The sequence below is a fragment of the Bos javanicus genome, chromosome 27 (genome assembly GCF_032452875.1).
Source record: "Bos javanicus breed banteng chromosome 27, ARS-OSU_banteng_1.0, whole genome shotgun sequence".
Classification (NCBI taxonomy): domain Eukaryota; kingdom Metazoa; phylum Chordata; class Mammalia; order Artiodactyla; family Bovidae; genus Bos; species Bos javanicus.
The window spans coordinates 32,692,263-32,720,115 of NC_083894.1; the positions used below are offsets into that span (position 1 = coordinate 32,692,263).

General features: G+C 42.0%; 1 long non-coding RNA gene across 1 annotated transcript in view; it reads right to left on the reverse strand.

Annotated features, from left to right (window-relative positions):
* Window positions 1-264: 264 nt before the first annotated feature.
* The window catches only part of LOC133239987 (uncharacterized), a 113,727-nt gene continuing 86,138 nt past the window's right edge, over window positions 265-27,853 (reverse strand). Inside the window, exon 4 of the long non-coding RNA XR_009734068.1 lies at window positions 265-7,203. This is a non-coding gene — a long non-coding RNA (uncharacterized LOC133239987). The remainder of the gene's footprint in view (window positions 7,204-27,853) is intronic.

Below are 27,853 nucleotides of genomic sequence, written 5' to 3' on the forward strand. Positions count from 1 at the left end.
TTTATTTTTTTAATATATCCTTGTTGGAATATAATTGCTCTCCAATGTTGTGCCAGTTTCTGCTATATGATGAAATAAACCAGCTGTATGTATTCACATATCTCCTTCCTCTTGGACCTCCCTCCTACCACCACCCACCCCGCCTCCCACCCCTCTAGATCATCACAGAGCACCGAGCTGAGCTCCCAATGTTCTACAGTAGCTTCCAACTAGCTACCTGTTTTACACATGGTGGTATATATATGTCAATCCTAATCTCCCAGTTTGTCCCACCCTCTCCTTCCCCACATGCCTGGGTCCACATGCCCATTCTCTGCATCTCTATTCCTGCCCTGGAAATAGGTTCATCTGTACCAATTTTCTAGATTCCATAAGCATGAATTAATGTATACCTGTTTCTCTCTTTCTGACTTATTTTACTCTGTATGATAGACTCTAGATCCATCCTCACCTCTACAAATGACCCTATTTCATTCCTTTTAGTGGCTGAGTAATATTTCGTTGTGTCCTGCTTGTTTTCTCGGTTTTATGTCTTGGAGGTGGTGTAGGGGAGGGGTGGGGACAGGGCAGTAAATGTGTGGACAAGCTTTCCAGGTGACGTGAGCTGACTGCAAGCCTCCTAAGAAGAAAAGCCAGAAGGCGTAAAGGAAAAATTAAGAGCAAAGCCTGAAGTGACAAAGGGCAAGCCACTTCTTGCAAGGCAGATTATCAAATTTCCTATCAATTTCTACATTTATCTCCCTTTTATTATACTTGATCCTTTCGTAAGTCCTGCTGAAATGTTCCTTACTTATCTTTGTGGGCTTTACTGTATAAAGGGAGTGGTCTCAGGTCAATACTTGGCTCCAGGGCTAAAGTAACAACAGTTTCTTCTCTGCCTTCCCATCCCCTCAGGTCAGGGTAGTTGCTGAAATTATTATTGCTGAGAAGACAAGAAGTATTTACTACTCCTGAGAAAGGTGATATTCTATAGTATAAGAAAAATAAGACAAAGTTGTCTCCAAAGAAGCAACTGGGGTACAATGGAAAACACCTTATATTTTGAGTCAGAAAACCTGGGTTTGGACCCCTGTTTTTGTTGCTTCCAGAGTGACCCAGAGCCACATACTTAACTTTCCTGAGCTTCGGTTTCCTCAACTATAAAAGGGAGATAATAAAATCCACTTCACAGTGATGTCATAAAGATTAAATGAGATTTTGACCTATAAACACAAACAGCATGTCCTGTATTAGAGTAGGTGATTACAAATCCTGACTCCAGAAGAGCAAATTCCAGAGCAAAGATCCTTATATTCTTTTCCTAAAGCTAGTATTACCTCCTCTTTCTAGAACATTCTCCACAAGGTAACCATATACCTCCTAAATACCTCGAGATGTTGACTGGATTTCAGAAAACTACCATCAATGCGTTCATATCAGGTTCCTGACACTAAAGCACTCTCCCAAGCATTTGTGGGATATGGAGTCAACCAAGTGAGACTCACCATATTTGGGAGATAACAGTTTATTTGGGGAGACAAGACTAAACTGCTGGGAAAGTGTCAGCAAGCAATAATCCTCATTCCAAGGATCAGGGAGCCAATGTGGGGTTTCAGCCAAATTACTGAGCATGTCTATTCCATGTACATGTCCAGGAACAGAGAGGAAAGGGTACAGAGAGGGCCCTCTGGTCCACTGAGCCCTCTGTGCGATGGATTTATGCCAAAGCTTCCTCTTTATCACCTGGTCATCAGAAGATCCCACTTTGACAAACAGATCACAGTAGCATTTGGGGACCCAGTTACCAATTCAGAGCCATTTCAGTGTCTAGTAAGTTCGTGAAATGTCTGAAGATTTTCTTTCCCTTCAGCGCACAGTAAATGCAGTAAGTGGCCAAAGGCCCCTTTGGGGAAAGCCTGGAGGAATATTTACAGAACGTGGTTGTAGCAGGTTGCATGTAGCCGAGTATTCGTGCAGCCGTGTTGCACATCCTCTAGGGAGCCAGCCTCCCCGTCAACCAAGGGACTTGGGCTCTGTGATCTGGCTTAAGCCTCAAAACAAGTAAGAAGCTGAAACTCTCTAGTACGTTCAGTAATTAAGTTTCTGGACCTCAGATCTAGAATATCTTCACTACACTGAGAAACTAATATTCTAGTGGGCTGCCCATCTACTTCATTCCTAGACACAGAGTAATCAATTAGGCATGGCCAAAGAGTCCAGAGGGCTTCCCTCGTGGCTCGGCGGTAAAGAACCCTGCTGCCAATGCAGGAGACTCAGGTTCGATCCCTGGGTCAGGAAGCTCCCCTGGAGAAGGAAATGGCAACCCACTCCAGTATTCTTGCCTGGGAAATTCCATCAACAGAGGAGCCTGGAGGGCTACAGTGCATGAGGTTGCAAACAATCAGATGCCACTTAGCGACTAAACAATAAAAACAAAGAACCCAGAAGGTCATTCTGTTGACTTCTTTGTCCTTCATGCCTATTTCAGTAGTCGTGTCTACCTTGTATCTTGCAGTTAAAAGCTACTCCTTGGCCACTCATTTTCTAGGATCTCCAAACCAGAGAGCACATTTAGCAGCTGCTCTCCACATCAGTCACCATAATACTTTTCAAACATGCTGGTGCTCAAACCACTAATATGTTTGCCAACTCTCTCCTTAATAAAGGAAAGAAATAAAGGCACTGTCCAGGGTCTCTTGGGGCTTTGGTGGGAGTGGGGAGGAAGGGTCTGCAGTCAGCCTCTGATCAATCCATTCCCAAATTCCCAACCCATCAGACATTTGGAGTGAATCTTCCACAGGATGCTCCAACATCTCTTTATATAGGCCACTGTTGATTCAAAATTCCAGCCACCACTCAAGTAAACTGATTTTCGAAGCCAGTGCTAACATTAGATCCATTAACTCTGGTAGGTGCACCCAGATAATGCATTTGTTTTGATCCAGTTTTATTTTATTTTATTTATCCTTTGGCATGCCATACCACTTGAGGGACCTCAGTTGCTTGACAAGGGATCAAACCCTTGCCTCCTGCATTGGCAGTGTGAAGTCTTAGTGTCTGTACCAACAGGGAAGTCCCATGATCCAGTTTTATATTCTGTTCTTTTTGTCCCTTCCTTACAGTACTCTTGCCTGGAAAATCCCATGGACGGAGGAGGCTGGTAGGCTGCAGTCCATGGGGTCACGAAGAGTCGGACACTTACTGAGCGACTTCATTTTCACTTTTCACTTTCATGCATTGGAGAAGGAAATGGCAACCCACTCCAGTGTTCTTGCCTGGAGAATCCCAGGGACGGGGGAGCCTGGTGGGCTGCCATCTATGGGGTCGCACAGAGTCGGACACGACTGAAGCAACTTAGCAGCAGCAGCTGCAGCATACATGTTTCACCCAGATTTATGCTGATATCAATTAGTAACATCTTGCATTTATTTTGGAGTATAAACGATTTTTTTTTTTTCAGGTCAGACAGAGGCAAAAGAGATGGTGGCTGGGAGACTTGAGGAGAATAGGTATCCTTTGAAAGATGCCGGCTTTAGGTGAGGTTATGACCGGTCTTAAAAACATAGGGAAAGCTGATCTAGTCGACTCTAGAAGAGCAGGCTGCTTCCTTTAACAAGGGAGTCTTAGAGAGACTTGGAAGTTCAAATTTCAGTTTCAAACAAGTCAACCAGGTAGAAACTTGGTGGATCCATGACTTAAACTTATGTTATAATTCTACAGCCTACACAACCAAATTCTGAGTCAAATTTTCATCTAGATTCACTCCGCACATGGTAAGAGAATCTTCCAGGCTGGCTGTAAAAGCGCCCTGGTTTTCTGAACCCTTGAGTTGATTGTTTCACTTTGTCATTGTCCATGTGTGAGTTCTCCAGTGCAGCTGGAAGAAGCTATTTCACACCCAGGCTCTTGAAGTTACCATTATCACCATATTAATCAAACCCCATAGTTATTTAGTGCCCAAGGCACTTGGCACAGTAAGCTCTTTATCGCAATCAGCCACAGGTGACAAGTTTATCATATTATCATGCTATGGATGAGTAGTAACCCGTTTGCCATTGGCAAGGACTTCAGCATTGTGTTCAAGACTGGGGAAAAAAAAAAAAAACATCAAAGCCCAGACATTTTTAAGAGGCCTGTGACCACTTCCATTACCAAATATTGTACCAGCCAGGGTCCAATCGGGCTTCCCTGCAGCTTAGCTGGTAAAGAATCTGCCTGGAATGCGGGAGACCTGGCTTCAATCCCTGGGTTGGGAAGATCCCCAGAGAAGGGGATACCCATTCCAGTATTCTGGCCTGGAGAATTCCATGGACTGTATAGTCCATGGGGTCGCAAAGAATCAGACACAACTGAGCGACTTTCACTCACTCACTCAGGGTCCAATCAGGAAGAGTCCACAGAAGATATATTAACAGGGAAAAAAAAAAAAAAGAATTGATTATGCAAATCCTAGAGGGCTGATACGGAGAAGGCAATGGCAACCCCACTCCAGTACTCTTGGCTGGAAAATCCCATGGACGGAGGGGCCTGGTGGGCTGCAGTCCATGGGGTCGCTAGGAGTCAGACACGACTGAGCGACTTCACTTTCACTTTTCACTTTCATGCATTGGAGAAGGAAATGGCAACCCACTCCAGTGTTCTTGCCTGGAGAATCCCAGGGACCAGGGAGCCTGGTGGGCTGCCATCTATGGGGTCGCACAGAGTCGGACACGACTGAAGCGACTTAGCAGCAGCAGCAGCAGCAGAGGGCTGATAAAACAAAGAGAAAATATTGAGCTTTCATGTTGATGATAACTGGAGAAAGCAGCTAACCAGTTAAGGCTGGGGAAGAGGGAAACGGCTGAGATTATCAGAACTAGAAGCTTAAAGTAGGACCTTCAAGAAGCTGGAGCTCATACCACTGAGAAGAGGACACACTTGTGTGCTGCCAGTTCCGCCTAGGTTCATAAAAGAAACTCAGACAGCTAGGACTTAGACCTCAGGAGAGAGTGGCTGCTGCCGATGTTGTCCAGCTGCTCGTGGTACCTCTGCAGGGTCACAATAAGGCTGCTTCCAAGGTAAGATGCTCTTGCTGAGCACTGCCGATAGTATAGAAGTAAATAAGAAAGTGGAAGTACCTTCCTTCCTCCTCCCTCCCAATGTCCTTCCAGAATCCCCTACTGAAGAACCTAACAGGAACCCAGATGACAAAGAGGCAAGTTTGTTTATACAGTCAAGTCCTACCACCGGCATCACAGAGTAGAAGCTACAGGGTGACTTGGAAAGAAAAAGCAGCAGTTCAATAACCAATACAAACAGATCTTACTAAAATGGATGCAAGCAAAATAGAAAACCTGTATGTTCTGCCATTAAATAAATTTAAGCAGAAATCAAAAATCTTTCTACAAAGCAACCTGAAAACCCAGATGGTATCATCAGCACATTTGGCCAATTAGTCAAGGAGAAAATAATTCCAATTATACACAACTTCTTCCTAACTCATCCTATGAAGCTAGCATAACCTTTATAATCAAACTCAACAAGGGTTTGATTATAGTACACAAGAAAAACTGTATTTCTATTTCATTCATGCACATAGGTGTAAACATTCTAAACCAAATACCAGTATAATGAATCAAGCAATATGTTAAAAAGGATAATAAATCTTACCACACTGGATTTATTCCAAAAACACAAAGTTGATTAAATGTTAGAAAACCAATTAGTGCAATTCAACACATTAACATATTAAACCAAACAACATTCAAACATCTCAATAGATGGAGAAAAAAAGTGCTTGGTAAAATTTAATGCCCATTCATAAGGGATAGAAGTAATTTGTTTAAAATGATAGCTATTTAAAAATATAAATAATATAATACAGTACTTAAGCGTTGGACTTTGAAAACTTTCCCTTTAAGATATGAACCAAATGAAAGATTCTTCTAGGAACTTACCTGGTGGTCCAGTGGTTAAGCTTCTGTGCTTTCACTGTAGGGGGCACAGATTCAATCCTTGGCTGGGGAACCAAGATGCCACATGCCCCACAATGGAGCCAAAAAGAAAAACTGTTTAAAATTCCTTTATCACCATTTCTTTTCAACATATATTAGATGTGTCAGCCAATACAGTAAAGCAAAGCACAGAAATAAAAGGAATACTGAATGAAAAATAAGAAATTGCAGTATCACTACATACAGATAATTGTATACATAAACAACTAGAATTCTTAGAATTAATTTAAAATTTTTCAATTTCTTTCTATATAATCAACATACAAAAATTAATTTAGAAACCATTCTGAGATGACAGTCATTTGTATTTGACTAACACTCGCATGGTAATTATTTATAAAATAGTTTTCAGTTCAGTTCAGTCACTCAGTCGTGTCTGACTCTTTGCGACCCCATGAATAGCAGCAGGCCAGGCCTCCCTGCCATCACCATCTCCTGGAGTCTACTCAAACTCATGTCCACACCAACTCATTGAGTTGGTGATGCCATCCAGCCATCTCATCCTCTGTCGTCCCCTTCTCCTCCTGCCCCCAGTCCCTCCTATCATCAGAGTCTTTTCCAATGAGTCAGCTCTTCGCATGAGGTGGCCAAAGTATTGGAGTTTCAGCTTCAACATCAAGTCCTTCCAACAGATATTCAGGACTGATTTCCTTTAGGATGGACTGGTTGGATCTCCTTGCAGTCCAAGGGACTCTCAAGAGTCTTCTCCAACACCACAGTTCAAAAGCATCAATTCTTCGGCGTTCAGCTTTCTTCACAGCCCAACTCTCACATCCATACATAAAAATAGTTTTAAAACCAACTATTTGAGGGTATTAGAGGGCAACCAAAAGCAATCAGAAATGGAGAGAGTCAAATTTCTTACACACATGACACTTTTTAAAGTCACTTTCCATTTACAGTTATTACAGAACACTGGTTAAATTCCCCATGTTGCACAATACAACATTGCTACCTTACACCCAACAGTTTGTGCCTCTCACTCCCCCACCCCTCTATTCCCCCTCCCTTCCCCACTGTAACCACTAGTTTGTTCTCTATATCTGTGAATCTACTTAAAAGAGTCAAACCTTGAAAGAAAGGAACTCCCCTGAGTCTGTTTCTGCCCAAGGATACTCTATAGTCCACAAAACATGAAACATCTGGATGGCAAACAGAAAGCTTCCAACTTACTGCCTTCAAGAGTCAGGAAATGGATTTCCAGAGCAGCTGAATAGTACGAGGAGAAATCCTGCAAAAGAAAAAGTGAAGCATGAAGACAGTTTCCAAATCTACATATCATTCCACCCAAATCCTTGACTAGCTCTTGAACTGCATGTCTGGGAGAAATTCTAAGGAAACCAATGGGAAACAACAGCTGAATGAGGGCCGAGAGAGTAAACAAAGATTTCAACTCTTGTTTGCTCCAGGGGGAACAGTTTGGAGTTTGAACCCAGTCAAGTAACTACCTGCTGGGTCAAAAATAAACATTCTTCAAAGGAATATAACAGAATCCAAAGTCTCTACAATGTATCATCAATAATGTCTAGTTTAATTTTTTTTTTAATATTAGACAAGAGGGAGTGGGAATAAACAAAAAAACTGTGACCTAGAATCAAGAAAAAAAAATCTTGTCTATATAAACCAATGTATAGATAACTCAGATGTTAGCATTAGCAAGCAAGAACTTAAAGAAACCATTATAAATATGTCCAAAGTCTTTAAGTAACTAATGCCATAATGAAAACAAACAAAAAAACAGAAATCTCAGTAGAGAAAAAATACTATAGAAAAGAAAGTAATGGAAAAATTTTAATTAAAAATTACAATATCTGAAGTTAAAAGATGACTAGGTAGCCTTAACAGTGCATTGGAGACAATAGAAGATTGGGTCAGTGAACTTACTGATAAATCATTAAAAAGTATCCAATCTTTTGGAAAAAGAAGAAAATGTTTTTGAGAAAGGAACAGAACCTCAATAATCTTTAGGACAATATCAAGAGGTCTAATACACATATGATTAGTGTCCCAGAAGGAGAGGCGAGAAAGACCAGGAAAACTATAAATAATTAGAGATATATGGGCAAAACTTTTACAAATTTATGTGATAAACATAACACCATACATCTAAGGAGGTCAGCATATCCTAGAAAACATAACTACAGTGAAAAACTGCACAGAGGTAAACTACAGTAAAAATGATGAAGTGAAATGAAGTGAAGTGAAATCGCTCAGTTGTGTCTGACTCTTTGTGATCCCATGGACTGTAGCCCACCAGGCTCCTCCCTCCATGGGATTGTCCAGGCAAGAGTACTGGAGTGGGTTGCCATTTCCTTCTCCAGGGGATCTTCCAGACCCAGGGATAGAATCCGGGTCTAGAGATAAATAGATAATCTTGAAAGTTATCAAAGGAAAAGGATACATTGCATACAGAAAAAGAACAATAGGACTCACAGCTGTTTCATATAAAAAACAATGAAAACCAGAAGACCATTTAAAGACATCTTTAAAGGGTCAGAGTGAAAAAAATTATCCCAGGATTCTATATCCAACGAAAATACATTTTTTAAAAAAACGATGGTGATATAGACATTTTTAGAACAAACAAACAAACAAACAAAAAAACTGAAAAAGAATTAGTCATCATTGAACCCAAACTACAAAAATGCAAAAAGAAGGCATTTCCTGATGGCATAGTGGATAAGAATCTGCTTGATAATTCAGGGGACGAAAGTTCAATCCCTGACCCGGGAAGATCCCACATTCCACAGAGCAATTAAGTCCATGTGCCTCAACCACTGAGCCCATGTGCTACAACTACGAAAGCCCACATGCCTAGAGCCTGTGCTCTGCAACAAGAGAAGCCACTGCAATGAAAAGCCTGCACAGAACAACGAAGAGTAGCCCCTGTTCTCTGCAACTAGAGAAAGCCTATACAAAGCAACGAAGACTCAGCGCAGACAAAAATAAATAAATGCAAACAGAAGTTGTTCAGATTGGAAGTAAATGATACCAGATGGAAACTTGGATTTACTGAAAAGAAAAAATAAAAAGCACCAAGAGTGGCTAATTGTGGGCAAATATGGCTCAGACAGTAAAGAATCCACCTGCATTGCAGGAGACCTGGGTTCAATCCCTGAGTTGAGAAGACCCCCCTGGAGGAGGGCATGGCAACCCACTCCAGCATTCTCGCCTGGAGAATCTCATGGACAGAGGAGCCTGGAGAGCTACAGTTGATGTGGTCACAAAGAGTCGAACACAGCTGAGTGACTAAGCACAGCAAAGCATAGCTATGCCAAACCTAGACAGCTATTAAAAAGCAAATACATCACTCTGTCAACAAAGGTCTGGATAGTCAAAGCTACAGCTTTTCCAGCAGTCGAGTACAGATGTGAGAGTTGAACCATAAAGAAGGCTGCACATTGAAGAATTAATGCTTTCAAATTGTGGTGCTGGAAAAGACTCTTGAGAGTCTCTTGGACTGCAAGAAGATCAAACCAGCCAATCCTAAAGGAAATCAACCCCAAATATTCATTGGAAAGACTGATGCTAAAGCTGAAGTTCCAATCCTTTGGCCATCTGATGTGAAGAGCCAACTCATCGGAAAAGACCTTGATGCTGGGAAAGATTGAAGGCCAAGGGAGAAGAGGGTGGCAGAGGATGAGATGGTTGGATAACATCACCACCAACTCAATGGACATGAATTTGAACAAACTGCAGGAGATAGTGAAGGACAGGGAAGCCTGCCATGCTGCAGTCCACAGTTTCACAAAGAGTAGGACACGACTTAGTGACTGAACAGCAACGTAAAAGACTATGTTTTTTTTCTTTCAATTTCTTTAGAAGGCATGTAACTGTTTCAGAAAAATTATGCCACGCTATTACGAAATTCTTAAGATATATAGATGTAATATATAAAACATCAATAGCACAAAGGATTCAGGAGAGTTAGTAGAACTATATTTTTGCAAGATCTTAAAATTTTGTGTGAAGTGATAAAATGTTAATTCTAAAAATATTCTGATAAGTTGAGGAGGTATTTTATAATCCTTAGAGAAACCTCTAAAAAATAACACAAATGATATATCTTAAGGATTCAAAATAAATGAAGGTGGGGGATGGAGTCAGGAAGAAAGGAAAGCAGGGAGGTAGGGAATAAGAGAAGGAGGAAGAGAGGGAAGGGAGGGAGGAAGACTTGACTTTGATTTTCACAAAGGAAGGCAGAAAAGGAGAAAAAAGAAAGAAAAAGCAGATGGGATAAATAGAAAACAAGTGTCAAAATGGCAGACCTAAATCAAACCATATCAACAATTATATTAAATGTTAATTGACTAAACACTCCAATTAAAAAGCAAAGATTGTCAGACAGAATTTTAAAAGCAAGATCCATCTGCTGTGCATAAGAGATGTACTTTAAATCAAAAGACACCGATGGGTTGAAAGTAAGATGACAGAAAAAGATACACCATTGCAAACACTAATCATAAGAATTCTGGAGAGGCTATATTAATAACAAAAAAATGGATGATTTGGAATGGAAATCATGATGGTATGATTTGGAAATGGAAACACAATGGATTTCAAGAGAAGAAGCATTACCAGAAATAGAGTGATTTTTCACAATGATTAAAAGATCAATTATCAGAAAGACATGACAATCATAAGTCCCTATGCACTTAATACAGAATTTCCAACTACATGAAGTGAAAACTGACAAAACAAAGGGAGAAATAGACATAGTCTTGATAACTGAAGGTTAATACCATCCTCTAACTGTAGGACAACTAAACAGAACAATAAAATATGGACAATCTGAACAACACAATCAACCACCTTCACCTAACTGTCATTTATAGAACGCTGCACTCAATGACAGCAAAGTATGTCAAAGGCCACAAGGAACATTCACCAAGATTTACCAAGATACACAGGGTCATAAATCGAGGCTCAATATACCTCAGAAAAATGAAAGGGGATCCATGTAGCATACTTCAGGTCTACCACAATAATGTGAACACATTATTATGGGATTGTAACTTAATGCAATAATTTTTTACTATATATTTATGTAGGTATATATATATAAATTTATATATATATATACATACATATTTTAAAAGATGTTATATTTTATTTGAAAAAGCAAACAGGGCAAAATGTAAATAACTGGTGAATCTGGTTTAAAGATATATGGAACTTTTTACAACTTGTCTATAAGTTTGAATCTATATTTTAAAAAACTATACATATATAAAATAAACAATAAGAATTTAGTGTAGAGCACAGGGAACTATGGGGCTTCCCAGGGTAAAGACGCTGCTTGCCAACGCGGGGGACCTGGGTTTGATCCCTGGGTGGAGAAAATCTCCTGGAGTAGAAAATGGCAACCCACTCTAATATTCTTGCCTGGAAAATTCCATGGACAGAACAGCCTCATGGGCTACAGTCCCTAGGGGTCACAAAGAGTCAGACACAACTGAGCATGCACACACAGGGAACTATATTCAACATCTTGTAATAAACTATAATGAAAAAGAATCAAAAAAAGAATATATATATATATATATATATATATATATATGTATAACCAAATTACTTTGTTGTATACCTGAAACTAACACAATATCCTAAATCAACTATAGTGCAACAAAAAAATTAGAAAAGAAAATTAAGCAAGTTAAAATATTGGGGGCTATTCCTATGTTCCAGCAAACAGAGAAATTAAATATTTTAAAAGGCAGTCTCCTCTGTCCATGGGATTTTCCAGCCAAGAATACTGGAGCAGGTTGCCATTTCCTTCTCCAGGGGATCTTCCCAACCCAGGGACTGAACTTGGGTCTCCTGCACTGCAGGCAGATTCTTTACCATCTGAGCCACCAGGGAAGCCCTATTTACATCAAAGTACCTAAAAATACGTCTTGATGGGGAGAATTATAAAACTTTGTTAAAAGACATCAAAGAAGACCGAAATAGAGTTGTACATTATCCATTAACTATAACACTCAATATTGTATGGTTTAAAATACTCCCTAAAATTTGAGCATTTTTTGGTTTCTGGCTTTAGACGTTTTGAGGGGTTTATGTTTTATTTTGTAGATTTGGTACTATTGAAATAAAACCTCAAAGAGGACTTTTTTGGGGTGGGGGGAACTTAACAAGTTGATTCTAAATTTCATATGGAAATGCAAAAGGTCAAGATGAAGCAAAATACTCTAGAAGAGGAATAAAAGGTAGGAGAACCTGCTCTGCCAGATACCAAGACTCATTATAAATCTACAGTAATTAAGATAATGTAATAATACTACAGGAGATACCTCCATGTATATGGATTCTTGACTTATGACAGAGGTACCACTGCAGATTATTGGTCAGGATTTATCAAATGATCTGAGATAACCATGTATACATTTGGAAAAAGTTGAATTGGACCTCTAACACAGAATGCACAAAAACCAAATTAGGATGAACTAAAGATCAAACTACTAAAAGCAAAACAATATTTACAAACAGTATAGAAATGTGGGTCCCAAACTATTCACCAAGGTGCCCTAGGACATAGCATCACAGTGGTATCATGGGATATTTACATTTTTGAGGGAAACACAGGCATACTCGACCCTGTACAAATGATCACCTCTGGATGGATCCAATATTAAATCAAGCTACAGTCCCTTCCGATGGCATCATATCTTTGCGAAGCTGAGTTTTCATCAGTTGCCATAATTAAAAGCAAATCCCCCTAACAAACAATATGAAATAAGAAAACTTAATCTGAGATTTCAGTAGCTGTGCAATGCCCAACAGGCTCACATATCCCCTTAGTAGGTGATTACAATTACTTAAAAATGAAAACTACATGATTTTTCTTCGTATGGGTATTATCTTTTCAAATGACTACAAAGTAGCAAGAACATAAATGTTTGGTAAGTTCTCTGGACCTAGCTACCTAATAAATGGAAGTGTTAGGTATTCTTTGGACCTAAGCATACTGTGAAAAAAATAACCAGGACATTAAAAGGAACCATGAACTGAGAAATTTAAGAATCTTTGATATAGGAGAATAAAATGTGACCCCAGATTAGAAAAGAATTTCTTAAATGGGAGACATAAGGCACTAATCATAAAGGAAATAAAACATAAATTCAAATCCCTTAATATTAAGGACTTCTAGTCACAAATGATACCATAAAGATACTGAAAAGGCAAGTCACAGAGTGGGGGAAGATGTAAATAATGAATAAAACTAACAAAAGACACTCTCCAGAATATATAAAGACTCCTACAAATCAATAAGATAGTAAAAACGTTATAGGAAAATGGGCAAAAGACTTCAGCCTGTCAATAAATAGGAAATTCATATGGAAAACAAACTTATGGAAAATTGCTTATTCTCACTAGAAATCAGCAAAACACAAATTTATGCATAATTACAAGGTAAAACTATAAAACCTTGAGAAAAAAAATAAGAAAAAACTTGTGACTTGGGTAGGCAAAAAAAAATTTTTAGATAGGGTACGAAAAACTCAAAGTATTAAAAAATCAATAAATTGGACTTCATCAAAATTAAAAGCTCCACTTTAAAAGACACTCTTAAGAAAATAAAGTATTAGCCACGGGCCAGGAGAAAGTATTTGCAAAACACATATCTGTTAAGAATTTGTCCAGAATATACAGAAAACTCTTGACTCCTAACAAAAGCATTATAAGAAAGCAGCTAAACTTTTTTAATAGGTAAAAGATTTAAACAGATGCTGTACCAAAGCCAACACAGAAATGGCCAATAAGTGTGTTAAAAGATGCTCAACATCTTTGGCCACCATGGAAATGTAAGTGAAAGTAAAATATCACTACAAACACTATAATAGCTCAAATTAAAAGGACAAAATATACCAAGTGTTGGCAAGGGTAGGAAGCAATCAGAATTCTTACAAACCACTGATATGTAAAGTGTAAAATGGAGAGACCACTGTAGAACTGCTCAATGGTTTCTTCTAAAGTCAAAATTACACATATCCTATGATCCAGCTATGCCACTCCTACGTATTTGTCCAAGAGAAATGAAAGCATATACCCCCCAAAATATGTGTACTAATATGCCTCCAGAGCTTTATTCCTAATTGCCAAAAACCAGAACTCCAAATTCTCTTCAAAAAGAGAAGGGATCTATTGGAATACATTCATAAAACTGAATACCAGACAGCAGGAAAAAGGAACAAACTATCCATATATCCTACAGCACAGATGAATCTCAAAAGCATTCCGCAAAGCAGAAGCCAGACACACGCAAAAAAGTCTTTTCCAGATAATTCCATTTACCGAACACCTGGAAAAGGCAAACCTATAGTGAGAGAAGAAAGATGAGTGATGGGGTGGATGACAGGACAGAGAACTGACTCCAGAGGGCCCTGAGGGAACGTCTGGGTGATGGGCATGCTCTATGTCTTGGTTCTGGTGGAGAATACATGACGGGTATACAGTTGTCCATAGTCATCAAACTGTTCACGTCACAAGGAGGTGCTTTACAGTATGTAGATTACATCTCAATAAATCTGATTTCTGAAATTTTAACTAAGGAAATGTGCCTGAGAACACAATGAGATATCCTTTAAAAGTGATCAGATTGGCAAAATTTTAAGTCTGTTGATATGAAGCGGTGGTGAGGAGGAGGAGCCGCCGGGAGCACTCACAAATGGGGTGAGCAGCTGTGGGCGATGCTCTGACATGGAACCTAGTGTGTGAGGAGTTTATGAAGGACCAGCCTCTGATGGCAATGGCACCCTACTCCAGTACTCTTGCCTGGAAAATCCCATGGGCGGAGGAGCCTGGTAGGCTGCAGTCCATGGGCCCGCTAAGAGTGGGACACAACTGAGCGACTTCACTTTCACTTTTCACTTTCATGCATAGGAGAAGGAAATGGCAACCCACTCCAGTGTTCTTGCCTGGAGACTCCCAGGGACGGGGAGCCTGGTAGGCTGCCGTCTATGGGGTCGCACAGAGTCGGACACGACTGAAGCGACTTAGCAGCAGCAGCAGCAGCCTCTGATAAACGGACGGGAAGAAGCAGGAGAGCAGAGAGGAAAGGCGCAGGTGGAACAGAGCCTTGAGGGGGCGCTGTGGAGCCCCTCCACCAGCCATCCCTTTGCTCCCCAACCCTACAGCCTGGCGGGCCGCAGTCCATGGGGTGGCAAAGAGTCGGACACGACTGAGAGACTAAGCACAGCACAGCACTACAGCCCCCAGATCCAGACAGTCCTGGGTGGGCATGTTCTAGGGCAAAGGGCTCCGCGTGGGGCCGACCAGAAGTGGCTGAGCTGAGCAGCAAGAATTTCTAGAAGGGATCCCTGCAGCCATCTTTGAGTCTCCCACAGGAACAAGCGCACCTCTTCGTGTTGTGAGACTTAGACAATCATTCTGGGCACCAGTTGGGTGAAGGTGGAGAGGTACCCGCCATGTGACGCAGCCTTCCACTCCTAGGTCCACATCCCAGTGACATGTCCCTGTGTGTTTTGAGGCTAAATGCCTGTCACTGCCCTGTTTGTTCATCTGGCTGAAACCGGAAACAACTGAAAAATCCATGCTTGAAAGATCACGGGAGTAGACTATGGTATATCCATACAGTGGAATCATCAATAAATGATTATAGATCAATAAAATTATATCCATTGATACAAATAAAATGTATATAACCCATATATCAAGAATAATGAACAAGCTGTGGCAACAAGATTCATGTGGGTGAATCTCATTAGTATATGAAGGCACAAAAACGACATACAGTGTCAAGACTGTTGGCAAAACTAAACCCTACAGCTTGGGGATAAATAAATTATAAGTCTACAAAGGAAAACAAAGAAATGGTTTTCACAGAAGTCCGGGTAGTTACTCCAGACCAAGGACAAGTGGTGGTGCAAGAACTCGCCGGCCAATTCAGGAGACGTAAGAGATGAGGGTTCAATCCCTGAGTTGGGAAGATCCCCCAGAGGAGGGCATGGCAACCCACTCCAGTATTCTTGCCTGGAGAATCCCACGGACAGAGGAGCCTGACAGGCTACAGTCCACAGGATCACAAAGAATTGGACACAACTGAAGCGACTTAGCACACACACACACACACACCAGGGAAAGAAACTCAAGTTTTCGCCCATCCATGGGTATTCACTTGATGATGATTAATCAAGTTGCATATATGTGCACGATACCTCTCTTTTTACATTTTTTCTCACAGTAAAAAGAGGAAATGGCACACACATAATGGTCTGAGGAGCTGGGCAGGTTTGGCCTGTAAAAAAGAGAAGGTTTAAGGCTCATGTAAAGATCACTGAGAATCTAAAATGCTGTCCCACTGGCCCAAAAATAATTTCAGCCATTCCTCGGCTTGTGTGATCCAAAACCCAGAACAAGTAATCTGGGACAGGTAGACCAGTGACCTCAACCTCTCTTCCAGCTCTGAGGTCAAAGGTACAAAGAACTAGGCCTTTATAGTGAAAGAGGAAGTGCGCAAGCTGACGGGAGTCAGGAAGTCATTCCACATAAAGGAAAAGAGGATGAATGAGCACATGTTTATTTTTAAAATGAGTATCATTTAATGGACCTTGTTAATGGACTCTGTGTTACTCTGCCTTTTCTACTTGGGGAAATGCCTGCTTTTACACAGAGTGCAGTTTGCAGCTGAACCTGTTCTGCTTGTGGCCGTTCAGGGCTCTAGGCCCTGGAAGAGACTCTGCTTCTCCCTCTGAGGTAGAACATTACCGCATGGCCCAAGGCATTTCCAGCTGCCCTGAGCCTATCAGGGACTGTGCAAGGCCTTGTCTTCCCCAAGACGGCCAACCGGGAAGATGCAGAGCAGGGAGACCCAGGCAAGGGGATACTAATAGGAAAGAATAAATCTGACTCCATATTGGATCTGTTTCTTTTTCTTTAGCCTTTGTTTTCTATTGTTTTTGAGATAAGAATGTTGCTAACAAGCCTGAAATATATAAAATAGCCCATTCTCAAGGCTCTGACTTTTAAAGGCCTAACACTTTCACATTCATATAGAGATAAAAAGTTGCAGAACAGAGAATAACCTTTGTCTTACTAGAGGTTTACAGGAACATCAGTGACCTGACCAGCGTGGACAGCTGCAAGAAAAAAGGATTCCTACACCAAGAAGTTTGCAACAACCAACCACATCTCCACCCATTTTAGTATACAATAAGCCTAAATTCTAACTCAGGTAAGATGGTTCTTTGGGACATTAGTCCACCATCTTCTTGGTCTACTGGCTTTCTGAATAAAGTCACTATTCTTTGCCCCAACAACCCATCTCTCAATTTACTGTCTATTATACAGCAAGAGGTATGAACTTGAGACTCAGTAACCCTGCCATTGATCACAATGACCAGCACTGGCTCAGTGTCTTGAATGCATTTCCTCATTTAAATAATCAAGCTCTGTTATGCCTTCAACCTATACTGCCATATTCATCATGACTCAGAAGATTGATCCACCCACATTTCCCAGAGCAATCAGGAGTGGTCTGGCAAAAGGTGAGCACACATCAGTTTGGACCATCTTTCAGGTGGAGGTGGGGTGATCTGGTCCTTATTCTGGACTAAGAGGAGCAGCCCACTGTCGCCCACTGCCAACTCTTCTCTTTTCTTTGGCTGTCACCTCCTTTGCTTGTCAATACTAACCCACCCACTGCCCACTATATCATAACCAACATTAATGTAGCACCTCCTGGGGGTGAGATATAGAACCAGAAGCTTCTCATGTATATTTCATTCATTCATCCTAACACCGTTTTACCGGTGAGCAAACCAAAGCACAGAGTAGTTAAGTAACCTAGACAAGGTCACACAACTAGTAAAAAGCAGAGAGGAGTTCAAATGACCTCATAGCCCCAATGCTTCACTGTATACTGAGTTCCCCTGCCACCTCCCACTCCTATTCCACACCCTTCCTATATGAGGAAACTGACTTCCCATGTCCTCCAGCAAAGGCCCACCCAACCTTCCAGGTCTAAGTTCCTATCTTCGCCATGAATTATGACCACCCTCCCTGACTTCCTTAATAAAACCAAGAGTTATTTTCCCTCCTGTGTGCTGTGTTGTGCTTTGCGACCCCATGGACTGTAGACCGCCAGGCTCCTCTGTTCATGGGATTCTCCAGGCAAGAATACTGAAGTGGGTTGCCATGCCCTCCTCCAGGGAATCTTCCCAATCCAGGGATCAAAGCCAGTCCTCCTGCACTGCAGGTGGATTCTTTACCATCTGAGCCACCAGGGAAGCCCATTCTCCCTCCTACCCTGGAACCTGTTAAAAAATGGAATTCACACCTTCTCTCCCTACTCTTATTTTTCTACTTAACTTTTATGAAACCCTTGTTTGTGACAGAGTGTGGGTCTCTTTTTCATGAAGGCTCATTCTGTATCAGCATACTTGCTTAGAGAGCAGCTGATGGAGCTGGTGGCTTTGGGTGTTTGATAGCTATACTGGTCAAGAGTGGGTGAAACCCATAAAAACTCAATGAGTCCAGTGACTTGTGGGAGAAAACCATTCAAGAGCTCACAAGGGCAAGAGTTGTCAGCTCCTAGAACCTACCGGGTATGCAAAGAAACTGTCAGTTCAGGGGGCACCCTCACAGCACTACACATCAGGGTCTCTTGGATCCAGATCATAACCTCACACCCTCCCCGCCCCCCTCCCCCCGAGACCAGGGTTCACATTCACAGAGATCACCGCCACCTCAGTCCAGCCCTGCATCACGGGAGACTCACTTGTCAGCCGATTTCTCTGCAGAAAGCTCTTAGCAGTTAATTTCTGGCTAATTTATTATCCTTCAGCTGAGCCCTACAGCACCATTAGCTAGGAGCCTGACACAACTGAGTGAAATATTGTCTAATTTATTATCTTATTACTCCTCTGGAACAGGATCAATTAATTACCCATTAAAGTATTTCAGCTGTGGAGATTTATGAGGGGCCCTCTGCATTTTAACAGATGATTAGTTATACATGTTTGTTTGCTTGAAGAGCAGAGCCCAGCAAATGAATAGAGGCGATGGAGAAGGAAAGAGGAGGCAAGGGAGAGGGTGAAGCAGAGGCGGCTAATGGATCGGCCCTGACTCCGAGAAAATGGAGCAGTCAATGACAAGAGTTATCGACTCGTTCACTTGCGGTTTTGAGATAACCATATGTACAGGGGAAGGGGAGGGGAGCGCCGAAAAACCCTCACTCAACTGCTTTTTCCATTCAATAAATTCGCTTCGGAATATATTGGATTGGGGTTTGATGGCTATTTCGTGTTTTGCAGAGTGCTGACACTGGTATGATTCAGTAATTATTGTTTCTTTTAAGTTATTGCTGTAATTTTGCTCTCTAAGATCCCAATCAATTTCTGCCTCTCAAGGGCACGCTTGAAGAGCGATATTTGAAAACAGCCTTCTGATAGATTGTGCGGCTAGACAGTGGCTGAGACAAATAGCCTAATCTGGCACAAATTAGCTTGGCTTCCACAGATAGTTTTATACAGCGATGTAAATTACATTGTCAGGCCCAGTCACTTTCCTGCTTAGAGTGCAGCTAACAAGGAACCATGGAGACATTATCGGTGCTGCCGCGCACTCCCAGGGCTGCTGCAAAGCCATTTGTAAGGGGAAAGAGAGAGAGAGAGAGAGTTTGGGTAACAAAAGCAAGGTAGTGGAACAGAAGCGAGCTAGAACAAGGAGGCGCCGACGAAGCTCTGAGTTCTCTTGGTCAGGACTGAACTAATAGAACTGTTGGAAGGGGAAGCTACAGAGTGTGTGATGGACTGGTCCAGTCATGGGAGAGATGGGGGAGGCCGGACATGCGCTGTTCTGAGGACTAGAAGCAGGAGAGGCCCGTGCTCTGCTGGGAACCAGCAGCAGAGAGAAGGCCACCTGAACCCCAACTTCCTTGCTGCCGAGGGAGATGGTTTGCACTGGCCTGGATAAAGGGGAGGAGGGACCGGGACATGAGACGGGCTGAGCTGAGCTGAACTGAAGGGAAAGATGTACCGAGGGGAGTTGGAGAAAAGTGTGATGAGCCGACTGGGTGGCCAGGCTGCACTGGCCATCCTTGGGGTCCATCCTTGGGGGCGTGCTGATCAGCTGGACCAGGCGCCCTGGGAGGCGGGGCCAGGAGCCAGGGAGCACTCGGCGGGCTCCACCCCCAGCATCCTGCAAGAGGTGGGAGGTGGTCCAGCTGGGAAAGAAACTCACAGGTGGTCTTCACCGGCCAGACCTGGAAAGTCCCCACCCCTTGTTTAACGTGGAACTTCTCTGCCTGGGCTTCCGGATCTGATGCCCCTCGCCTTGGCCACCAGAACCCGCACCCTCCTCATCTCCACCCTTCACCTCACATAGATTGATCTCCCGCACCGTCCTCAGCAGTCCACTCCTCCTCCCCCTTCTTTCTCTCACATTTGTCGGTTTTTTTAACCGACATCGAAAGATGACCTTGCTTTATTTTCTCACCTCCACCAACACATCATCTCCCTGTGTACAATAAGTGTTTTTTCTCTGTCTGCTTTCAAGATTTTCCCTTTATTCTCTGGTTTTTCCTTTATATGATGGTCCAGGGTCTGGGTTTCTTCATATCTATCCTGTTTGGCATTTGCTGAGATTCTTGAATGAATCAATGTGTCTTTCATTGAATTTGGAATATATTTGCTCCAGGCTTCAAATTTTTCTTTTGCACTGTTCTCTCTCTTTTTTGGAAACTCTAATCAAACATATGTTAGGTATGTTGAGGTCTGAGATATCTGAAGTTCCATTCTTTTTTGTTTGCTTTTTCCTTTCTGTTCTTAAGATTGAATAAGCTATAAGAGTCTTATCTTCAGGTTCACTGACTCTTCCTCTATCATCTCGATTCTGCTTTTAAGTCCATTCAGTGAATTTGACTTCAAATATTTTATCTTTTATTTCTATTTTATTTCTGATTGGTCTTAACAATTTGTAAATTTTTCCACTGCGGTTTTATTTATTTTTTTCATTTATTTGTAGTATATTTTCTCTCACATAATGAGTATAGTTATAATAAGTACTTTAAAATCTTTGTCTACTATTTCCAACATGTGGGTCAAGTAGGGGTTCATCTTCACTGATATTATTTTCTCTTGAAAATAGGTGACACTTTTCTAGATCTTTCTGTGCCTAACAGTTTCGATTATATTCTGGATATTATGAATGTTGTATTGTGTGTACTCTGAATTCTGTTACATTCTGCTGAAGAGTGGCAAGTTGTTATTATTAATTTTTCATCATGTCATAATAACAATTAAGGCAATAGAGTTGGCTAGATGCAAATTGCAAATTCTATCTTTTGGGTAGCAGCTCAAATCTCAGTTCTACTATTTTTAGTTGAGCTGCTTGGGTTCCACCTGGTGCATGCTTGACCCATAGATCTGGGTGGATTTTATATTTAGCATCTGTGGTTGCCCAAAACTCTGTCATCTAGTTCTTTAGGCCAGAAAGACTTCTGGTTTTCTATAGGCACTTTAGCTGCCCCATGTGATGTAGACTGCAGCCAATGGCCATAATAAATGGGAGGTTTATCCCATACTATTCCTTTCTCCCACATGTTAACTGTACCTTCAAGAGGCTGGTTTTTTGGGGTTTCTTTGTTTTGGTTTGGTTTTGGGGGTTTTGTAAGGGGTTGTTTCAGTTTTTTGTACAGGGTTTATGGCTACTGTCTGTTTAAAGAAGGTTAGTCTGACCATCAGAGAAGGCAATGGCACCCCACTCCAGTACTCTTGCCTGGAAAATCCCATGGACAGAGGAGCCTGGTGGGCTGCAGTCCATGGGGTCACTAAGAGTGGGACACCACTGAGCAACTTCACTTTAACTTTTCACTTTCATGCATTGGAGAAGGAAATGGCAACCCACTCCAGTGTTCTTGCCTGGAGAAGCCCAGGGACAGGAGAGCCTGGTGGGCTGCCGTCTATGGGATTGCACAGAGTCGGACACAACTGAAGCGACTTAGCAGCAGCAGCAGCAGCAGCAGTCTGACCATGTGTGAAATAGCTAGTGGGAAGCTGCTGTATAGCACAAGGAGCTCAACTCAGTGCTCTGTGATGACCTAGAGGGGTGGGGTGTGGGGAGTGGGAAGAAGGCTCAAGAAGGAGGAGATGTACACATACCTGCAGCTGAGTCACACTGTTGTACAGCAGAAACTAACACAGCATTGTAAAGCAATTATAGTCCAATTTTAAAAAGAAAAAAAAAAAGGAACATTAATCTGATAGAAACCTACTTGGCCATGCCAAAAGTAGAACTCTCCCAGTGTATTTTGAGAGGGCAAAAATAAAAGCCAGCTGTTTCAATAAAACCATCTTTCGTAGATCCTTGTCCCACTGCATTTCACAGAATTTCCCAAAACTTTCAAAGGTGAAAGTGGTGTGTTTGTGTTAAGGGCAAGGAAGGAACAGAATTCAACTATAAATGCGGACATTACTGGATCTTTAACATGTCAACAAGCATTTACTACATATCCACCATATGCCACAGAGAAAATTTCAACCAGGGCTCTTAATGGTTAGTTCATGTCAAAGCTCATCCAACTCTGATTAATATGAAGACACTATAGGTTGTTCTGACCACCTGAGGCATAATTAATAATTATAGACACTATTTTGAGTTCCAAGTACATTCCATGCACTGACTCTAATAGTGCAAGAATTCAGCGTTTTTGTCATCTCTATTTTACATGAGCAGTGTTACAAAGTGGAAAATAATCAGGTGTTAAAGCCAGATAGGCCTGTGACACAGGCTACATGACCCCCTCCTAAGGCAAATTGATTACCATCTGTGAGCCTTGGTTAACTTACCTATAAACTGAGCATTCAAAGTTGGCATAATGATAAGAAGTACCTCCCTCATAGTAATTGCTATTCTTTTTACAGATGAGAAACTTAAGATCAGAAAGTTTCAATAACTTTCTCACCAGCACGAAGCTATTTTGCCACCTAATAAGTGTCATCATTGGGTTTCAACATCATGTCTCTGCACTTTGCAGTTGGCTGCTTTATCTCGATAATAACCACCAATTATTGAGTACCTATTATGTCCAAGAACTTATCTGAGCTGCTTTACATACCTAGAGATAACCCTGAAATTAATCAAAAGATAACACAAGACCCTCAGATCAGGCAAACGCTTCCTCTCACAGAATCATCAGAATTACAGGTCTTGAAGACAATTCTTCCTCGCCCAGAGTTAAGGTCTTCCCTGGGGGGCAGCACCTTCCCCTGATGGAGCTGCTTTCCATTTTCCCATTGAGAAAACCATCCCCAAACTAAGGTCCAGGAGAAATAGCAGGTGCCATGCTTGGAGGGAAGCAGAGTGCTCCAACAAAGATTGCAGCGTATTTGAAAGACCAGAATCAAGGGGTGTAGGAGATGAAATAAACCAGTGTATCAGGACCAGAGAGAACCTAGGTCAGAGAGGGATGAGATCAGCCTGGTGACCCTGGCAGAGGTGACATCACACTGTACGTCCTAAAGCAGGTCATAAACTGGACTTCATGAAAAGCCATCGAAGAACTTTCAGTGAGAGTAATATTATCATACTTCCATTTTCATAGGTAACATCGACAATGGAATGATAAATAAATCTGAAGGCCAGTTACAAGTTTATCAGAATGATGAAGCGACTACAGTGTGTTGCACTAAGCTGGTGGCAATGGGACAAAGAGAATGTCTGGATCTAAAATACTTAAGAGAGAGAAAGGATCAGAGTCAGAGGATGAAATCCAGAAAATGGTATTGATTGACCTATCAGTCAGGAATGGAGGCACAGACCTAGGGAACAGACTTGTGGACATGGAGGGAAAGGGGAGGGTGGAACAAATTGAGAGGGTAGCATTGACACATGTAGGCGGCCATGTGTAAAACAGATAGCTAGTGGGAAGCTGCTGCACAACACAGGGAGCTCAGCCTGGTGCTCTGTGATGACTAGAGGGTTGGCATGAGGTGGGTAGAGGCTCGAGAGGAAGGGGATGTGTGTACACATATAGCTGATTCACTTTGTTGTACAGCAGAACCCAACATGACACTGTAAAGCAATTACACTCCAATAAAATAAATGAGTAAAATAAAGGCCAAAACAAATAAAACGGCATAAATGCCCTTAGAGAGGTAAAAGACACCACACAAATGCAAAAAAAAAAAAAATTCTTTAACAGACTCTGTTGAAAGAAATCACGTTCAAAGAACAGATACATATTAAAAATCTGATATCAAAAATGGAAACCTCAAGTGAAATGTAGAATAAAAGAAGATGTAAAACACTGTAAAAACAGAGGAAGGTTAGATGTGTGGCAGCAAGGGAAGACGGAACTGAAGGCATCCTGGTTTCTGGTTGAAGCAACTGGGTAGGAAGATGGTATTTTCCAGGAGAGGAAACTACAGAAGGAGCAGATATGAGGGGAAGATGCTGAGTTCTGGAGATTAAGTTTGAGGTGCCTGTGGCAGATACTGCTGGCTGTCCCCCAAATAGTATATCCGGGCATTTGGGGGGAGGGGAAGGTGCAAAGAGCCTTGATCTGACCGGTCAGTTGGATAAACTTGGTCCTTGTGCCTTGGGTCATCTGAATAAATGTGCTTCTTATCATTCGATGGTGGATGGATGTGGAACCACATTCTTCAGCTTAATTGGCAACAAGGCATGGCCACGTGGGCTGGGTGTGTCAGTACCATGGACAACCACTGTCTCACTTCCCGAAAAGGAAGCTGGTGGCCCTAGCTTTCTCATCCCCTTTTCTGCCTGCTGGGTCACAGGGCCTTTGAGATACTGTCACCCTGTGGAAGAGGTAAAATCTTTACTCGATGGTAAAATCCTAGGATAGGAAAAACCTAAGTCAACTTTATAGAGTCACTGCCCTCCCCAGAATGGCCAGAAACTCTGGACTGTGGTGTGAAAGAGAAATGAATTTCAGTAATACTTGAGCCACTTGATTTTGTATTCTCTTTGTTACAGTCAAGTAGCCGAGTGGAGCTATCTAGTAGAAAGTTGGATAGAGAGTCTCAAGAGTTGAAAAGTCCTCAGAAGGCCAGTCTGTTGAAACTGTGGCAAAGAGAAAAACTACTCTGGGCACGAAAGGAAACAGAGAGAGAAAACTTGGTCAAAACCCTGAGGACCCTAAGAGGGTCAGACCCAAACCCAGACTGAGAAACAGCGGAAAAGTAAGAAGCCCCCAGGAGACTATGATGCTCCAGAACCAACTGGGCAATGATGGGGGAGGAGAACACTTAAGGTAAGCATCTGGTGAGTTCATGTCTTGGAGCTCATTGGTGACCTTGGGGAGAGACTTCAAGGGCACAGGAGAGCAGAAGCCATACCCAACTGTACTGAGAGTTGATGGAAGTAATGAGTATACCATCAGTCAGTTCAGCTGCTCAGTCATGTCCGACTCTTTGCGACCCCACAGACCGTGGCACGCCAGGCTTCCCAGTCCATCACCAACTCCCGAAGCTTGCTCAAACTCATGTCCATGATGTCATGAGTCAGTGATGCCATCCAACCATCTCATCCTCTGTCATCCCCTTCTCCTCCCATCTTCAATCTTTCCCAGCATCAGGGTCTTTTCCAATGAGTCACTTCTTCACATCAGGTAGCCAAAGTTTTGGAGTTTCAGCTTCAGCATCAGTCCTTCCAATGAATATTCAGGACTGATCTCATTCAGAATGGACTGGTTGGATCTCCTTGCAGTCCAAGGGACTCTCAGGAGTCTTCTCTAACACCACAGTTCAAAAGCATCAATTCTTCAGCACTCAGCTTTCTTCACGGACCAACTCTCACATCCATACATGACTACTGGAAAAACCATAGCTTTGACTAGATGGACCTTTGTTGCCAAAGTAATGTCTCTGCTTTTTAATATGCTGTCCAGGTTGCTCATAGCTTTTCTTCCAAAGGGGAAGCATCTTTTAATTTCATGGCTGCAGTCACCATCTGCAATGATTTTGGAGCCCAAGAAAATAAAGTCTGTCAGTTTCCACTATTTCTCCATCTATTGGCCATGAAGTGATGGGACTGGATGCCATGATCTTAGTTTTCTGAATGTTGAGTTTTAAGCCAAAATTTTTACTCTCCTCTTTCACTTTCATCAAGAGGCTCTTTAGTTCTTCAGTTTCTGCTATAATGGTGGTGTCATCTGTGTATCTGAGGTTATTGCTATTTCTCCCAACAATCTTGATTCCAGCTTGTGCTTCATCCATCCCAGAATTGCTCATGATGTACTTTGCTGCATGTAAGTTAAATAAGTATGGTGACAATATACAGCCTTGACATACTCCTTTCCCTATTTGGAACCAGTCTGTTGTTTCATCTCCAGTACTAACTGTTGCTTCTTGACTTGCATGCAGATCTCTCAGGAGGCAGGTCAGGTGGTCTAGTATTCCCGTCTCTTTCAGAATTTTCCACAGTTTGTTGTGATCGACACAGTCAAAGGCTTTGGTGTAGTCAATAAAGCAGAAGTAGATGCTCAAAATTCTCCAAGCCAGGCTTCAGCAATACATGAACCGTGAACTTCCAGATGTTCAAGTTGGTTTTAGAAAAGGCAGAGAGGAACCAGAGATCAAATTGCCAACATCCACTGGATCATCAAAAAGGCAAGAGAGTTTCTGAAAAACATCTATTTCTGCTTTATTGACTATTCCAAAGCCTTTGACTGTGTATCACAATAAACTGTGGGAAATTCTGAAAGAGATGGGAATACCAGACCACCTGACCTGCCTCTTGAGAAATCTATATGCAGGTCAGGAAGCAATAGTTAGAACTGGACAACAGACTGGTTCCAAATAGGGAAAGGAGTATGTCAAGGCTGTATATTGTCACCCTGCTTATTTAACTTATATGCAGAGTACATCATGAGAAATGCTGGGCTGGAAGAAGCACAAGCTAGAATCAAGATTGCTGGGAGAAATCTCAATAACCTCAGATATGCAGATGACACCATTCTTATGGCAGAAAGTGAAGAGGAACTAAAAAGCCTCTTGATAAAAGTGAAAGTGGAGAGTGAAAAAGTTGGCTTAAAGCTCAACATTCAGAAAACTAAGATCATGGCATCTGGTCCCATCACTTCATGGGAAATAGATGGGGAAACAGTGGAAACAGTGTCAGACTTTATTATTCTGGGCTCCAAAATCACTGCAGATGATGATTGCAGCCATGAAATTAAAAGACGCTTACTCCTTGGAAGGAAAGTTATGACCAACCTAGATAGCATATTCAAAAGCAGAAATATTACTTTGCCAACAAAGGTCCATCTAGTCAAGGCTGTGGTTTTTCCAGTAGTCACATACGGATGTGAGAGTTGGACTGTGAAGAAAGCTGAGCGCCGAAGAATCGATGCTTTTGAACTGTGGTGTTGGAGAAGACTCTTGAGAGTCCCTTGGACTGCAAGGAGATCCAACCAGTCCATTCTAAAGGAGATCAGTCTCGGGTGTTCTTTGGAAGGAATGATGCTAAAGCTGAAACTCCAGTACTTTGGCCACCTCATGCGAAGAGTTGACTCATTGGAAAAGACTCTGATGCTGGGAGGGATTGGGGGCAGGAGGAGAAGGGGATGACAGAGGATGAGATGGCTGGATGGCATCACCGACTCCATGGATGTGAGTTTGAGTGAACTCTGGGAGCTGGTGATGGACAGGGAGGCCTGACGTGCTGCAATTCATGGGGTCGCAAAGACTCAAACACGACTGAGTGACTAAACTGAACTGTTTTTCTGGAACTCTCTTGCTTTTTTGATGATCCAGCGGATGTTGGCAATTTGATCTCTGGTTCCTCTGCCTTTTCTAAATCCAGTTTGAACATCTGGAAGTTCACAGTTCATGTACTGTTGAAGTCTGGCTTGGAGAATTTTGAGTATTACTTTGCTAGCATGTGCTGCTGCTGCTGCT